The 5227-nt window shown below is 37.6% G+C and overlaps 1 pseudogene; it reads right to left on the bottom strand.

Moving 5' to 3' along the window:
- Positions 1 to 3027: 3027 nt before the first annotated feature.
- On the bottom strand, positions 3028 to 4590 carry LOC102841897 (annotated as a pseudogene).
- Positions 4591 to 5227: the final 637 nt, after the last annotated feature.

The raw sequence follows: 5227 nt of genomic DNA, 5'->3' as shown, positions 1-5227 counted from the left end.
GCTCAAGCTAACCAATTGCTCCTTGGAAATCCTATACAGCATCCCTATGAGTAAGAATCACTTCAGTGGCAACAACAATTACCTGTAGGCATCTTCAAACTTTTTTTTTATATATATAAATTTAAACCAGTAAGTATATTTGTTTCATAATCACTGTTATCTAATCACTCCAATATTTGAAGTTTCTGCTAGTCTGTTTCTATTGTCTATTTTTTGTGCTAATTTCCCCTTATGGATTCAAGCTTCCTTGTGTTCCTGATTGTCTTTGACTCTGTACTGGTCATTGCGCTTAAAAAGTTGTTGGTAGGACTAGTGTGAGGCCTGTGGTAAATGATGTGCATGCCCTCCAGGTTCATCCAAGTAATGAGATGTTTCGCAGATTCATCACTATTTGTCAACATTGTATAGTATTCCATTATGTGTATGTGCCAAAGTTTGTTTATCTATTCTTCCATTGATGGGCACTTAGGTTGTCTCCATCTTTTTGCTATTGTGAATAGTACTATGATGAACATTGGTGTGCCTATATCTACTCATGTCCTAGTTTGTATTTCTTGAGGGTCCTGGTATGGTACTGTAGGATAAGTACTGAACTGCAAGATCAGTTTGAGTCATGTGGTTGGTGGGCCAAACCCACCATCCACTTCTCGGAAACCGTCTACAGGGTTGCTGTGAGTTGGAGTTGACTCAATGGCACTTAATGATAACAACAATATACCAACTCGAGGGATTGCTGGGTCACAAGGTATTTCTATTTTCAACTATCTGAGGAATTGCGATACTGTTCTCCAGAATGGCTGAACCATTTTATAGTCCCACCAGCAATTTAGGAAGGTCCCATTGTCTCAGCACCCTTAGCAGCATTTTTTTTTTTCCTGTTTTTTTTTTAACTTCACTGTTAATGTTGTGTGAGATAATATCTTATTATTGTTTTGATTTGCATCTTTCTAATGCTAATGATTGTGAACATTTCTTCAGATATTTGTTCACTGCCTGGATGTCTTTCTTGGGAAGGAGTCTGTTCATGTCCTGTGCCCATTTTAAATTCTATTTATTTATTTATTTTTAGCAATTACTAAAAGTGCAATTTAATATTTAAAAAAATTATAAGTGATTCAGACTTAACTTAATTTTTAAGATCATGAAATCCCATATGTGAAACCATCTTAATAGAATATTTACCTCAAACATCTCTTCATTTGAACAGGAAATTTGTTTCAATTGAAAATGACTGCTGAAGAACAATATAGAGAAAACATAACAAAACATTTAACAGCTACATTCCTCAAGTGTTAGGAGAGAGATACACAAGCAAAGCACAGTGATTACCTCTTTTTTTAAAAAAATATTTTATTGTGAATTATGTGATAGTTTACATGGGAGAACATTAGTTTTACCTTCATCCTATCGTATATCATTTCATTGCCATGGTTATAATCCCTTCCATGCATCATCAACCAACCAAAGGGTATACCCCACAAGCCTGCCCCATGGTTGTCAGCACACAGCCCCTCTCCCTCTCTGGGTCTAGAGTCCTCAGCTGCTCCATCTCTCCACGTCATCATCTCTGCCTCCATCTCTGGCATCACCTCTTCTCTGGGTAGGGTCCCGCACTCCGCTCTTCTCCCTTGATGGTTCCAGGGACCTCTGTTTCTCGACTGCAAAGTCAAAATGATTATCTCTGATACCAGTGGTCCTTAATATCATTCCAGAATAATGCGCATCTACCACAACAAAAATCCTCACCAGTGGACCAATAAACAACACTCTTGTCAATGGAAAAAGGATTGAAGTTGTCAAGAACTTCATTCTTCTTGGATCAACTATCAACACTCATAGAAGCAACAGTCAAGAAATCAAATGATGTATTGCATTAGGTAAATCTGCTGCACCAGACCTTTTTAAAGTGTTGAAGAGCAAAGATGTCAGCTTGGGGACTAAGGTGCTCCTGACCCAAGCCATGGTACTTTTCAATAACCTCATATACATGCGAAAGCTGGACAGTGAATAAGGAAGATCGTAGAAGAATTGATGCCTTTGAGTTATGGTGTTGGAGGAAAATACTGAAAGTGCCATGGGCTGCCAAAAGAACCAACAGATCTGTGTTGGAAGAAGTGCAACCAGAGTGCTCCTTGGAGGCCAAGATGGCCAAACTTCATCTCTCATACTTCAGACATATTGTCAGGAGGGACCAGTCGCTGGAGAAGGATATCATGTTTGGTAAGGTGGAGGGTCAGAGAAAAAGAGGAAGACCCCTATCAAGATGGATTGGCCAAGTGACAGCATCGATGGACTCAAGTGTGGCAACAATAGTGAGGTTACCCAGGATTGGTCAGTGTTTCATTCTGCTTTGCATAGGGTTGCTATGAGTCAGTACCAACTCAATGGCCCCTAACAACAACAACCACAACATTTTACACATAATTGCACAAATTCACAGTCCTCCTAAAGCCCATCCATGGACTCCATTTTCAAAAGTGGCAGTGTTATCTGGAAATGAATGTATTCCTTCTTATAAATCTAGAAACACCAGCTTTTCATAATCTTCAACTAATTTTGTGAATAATCAGTGTTACTAGTTAAAGACTACCTAGAATATTAATGTGCATAACTATGCCCTTCTTGAGAATACTTTATTCAACATTTTTGGACTGTTGCTTCTGATTTTTTAAGGTTAAGAATAAAAAGGAATTTTAATAAAACCATATATGTACTGAAATCATTTTTTTGTGTGTGAAGAAACACCATAAAAGGTGTGCTGATTTTAAAAGCAAAGTATTTCATGGCAGACATTTTATATATTTCAAGAGCACAAGAATTTCTAAACACAGTCATATAGGAGTTCTGATGTGGCATTGTGGGTTAATGCAGTGAACTGCAAAGTTGGTTTGAACTGCAGGGTAGGTAGTTCAAGCTCACCAGCTGCTCCTAGGAAATCTTATACAGGGTTGCTATGGGTCAGAACCCACTCAATAGCACAACAACAAGGTCATATAGCTAGATGACTATTCTTAGTAATTAGCTTATCTATGACTTAGAATCTATTAACAGACTTGCTTCTTGAGCTTCTCCTACCTCTGAGAATTTTTCATCATTTTCCAGTGTTTGCTGAAATTCATGGATGGTATTAAGAACGTGAAATTATTTCAGCTTCAATTCCAGCTTATCAACACTTTCTTTAATATGTGAAAGACATTCTAATTCTTTTCCCAGAGCCTCTAGTTCCTTTAATGTTTCATTCCTATCTGGATGATGCTAAGCATCATGTTCTTGGCGATTTTTTCATATTCATTTTATTTGAAGAATTTGCTTTTTGTACTAAGCAAGTTTTGCATGTGCTCCAGGGATGCTACATTCTGTATCTTTGTAAATATTTTCCATTTTTTCTGAGATTCATATCATATACCAGCAAAGTTTTGCCCACTGATAATTTGCGCTGTGACAGTGTACTCAGCATATGTTGGTACTTTACCCCTTTTCCTGGGATCCAGAGCTGTACCATTTAATGAAACTCTTCACCAGCAGGTTAATTATTCAATCATTTCCAGCGCCATCTCTATCAGTTAGTAGACATTTCTGAATGACTTCATTGTCAGTCATGGCTCCTATGGTGTGTTTGGTGGTGGTGGCCCTGTGCTTACTTTTTAATTGGGTTGTTTTTCTTTTTCTTGTAGAGGTTGTTGTAGTTCTCTATAAAATTTAGATATTAGTCCTTTGTCTGTTATTTGTCTGTTACATCGTTGCATAAAAAATCTACCCCCCAGTTTGTAGGCTCCTTTTACTCTTTTGGCAAAATCTTTTGATGCACTTAAATTTCTAATTATGTCCCAGTCATCTATTTTGTCTTCTACTGCTTGTGCGTTTTTTGTAATGTTTGATAGTGTATGTATGCCATGTACTAGAACCCCCTAAGTTTGTCCCTAGTTTTTTGTGCTGGATCTTTATAGTTCTAGTGATTTGGGCTTCCTGGACAACCCAGGTGGTTTGAAACCAGTTGTAATTCCCTGTAGGAGCTATTCTATTCTGATTTCAGCCCTTACCCTTTTGGATCACAACTTACTACAGGAAGGGTCTCCTGTTAGACTTCACACCTTCCTGGTACGCTACCCCAAGTCTGGATTTCTGCCTCCCTCACACTTCAAGTGGCTGTTATAATAATTGTTCCTATTTTCTGGAACCAAGAAATGCCCTTAGGGTAAAATTAGGTTGATATTTTGTTATCTTGTTTATTCCTATTTTTCTTTTCCCTTCTGTCTTTTTTTTTTCCCCCTCTCTCTCTCTCCATTAATTGGTATTTAGAATTAGCCAGCTTGACTCAGTTTAGATGATGCCAATTTTGTTGGCAACATCCAAAGCACTATAGTCAGGAGCCAATTGAGCACAAGCCTTCTTTTCTCCATTGGACCTGATCAAAGTGTTGACCTTGGCTACGTCAATGTCACAGAGCTTCTTCACAGTCTGTTTGATCTGGTGCTTGTTGGCCATGACATTCATACTAAATAAGCTTGTGTCTCCTGGGGATGCTCTTCGAAGATATTTGTACTGCCTTCGGAGCCTCAGTGTCTTGGGCCACCAGAAGGTGGGTGACATGTGGATGTTCTTTTTTATGTGGCTGTGGACCCCTTTCAGCACTGTTTTCTTGGCCTTCAACGCCTTTGCTTTGGCTTCAGCTTTGGGAGGAGCAGGAGCTTCCTTCTTTGCTTCTAGCACCGTCTTCGTAAAACGCTTCCTCTGTCTTCTCAAGTTCTTTCCCCCTTGTTCTCTCTCTCTCTTTTAGTCAGGTAATTCCTTACTAAAACAGATAACATTTTAAAGAGTTTGGGTTTAAATCTTAGAGTATTAATAATAGGTCATTTATTTATCTGATGGTTTTGTTATTTTAAATATTAGAGTTCTACATTCTGTTCATTTTCCTAATACAGTAAGTGTATATTTTGATGTATCTTTTTTCCTGATGACATTGTCTAAAAATAATGATATTACTAAATACTAATCAGACTGCTATGAAAACAATTTTCACTCATTTATAGCTATTAGGATTTTACAGTAACAAGCCATTTGAAAAGTAATTTCTCAATATGGTTTAAAAGCCATAGAAGTGTCTTGATATTATCTGGAAACAGATCATAAGGAAATAATCCAAATTTGGAAAAGACCTACAGTTGTAAAGATAATATTCAGACTTGATCAGCAGATTAGAAATAAACTAAATGCTTTCAAATAAGGA

This window comes from Chrysochloris asiatica, unplaced genomic scaffold (assembly GCF_000296735.1).
Source record: "Chrysochloris asiatica unplaced genomic scaffold, ChrAsi1.0 scaffold00155, whole genome shotgun sequence".
In the NCBI taxonomy this organism is placed as follows: Eukaryota; Metazoa; Chordata; class Mammalia; order Afrosoricida; family Chrysochloridae; genus Chrysochloris; species Chrysochloris asiatica.
The sequence above is the reverse complement of the archived record's forward strand: the minus strand, read 5'-3'. Positions and strand labels throughout refer to the sequence as shown.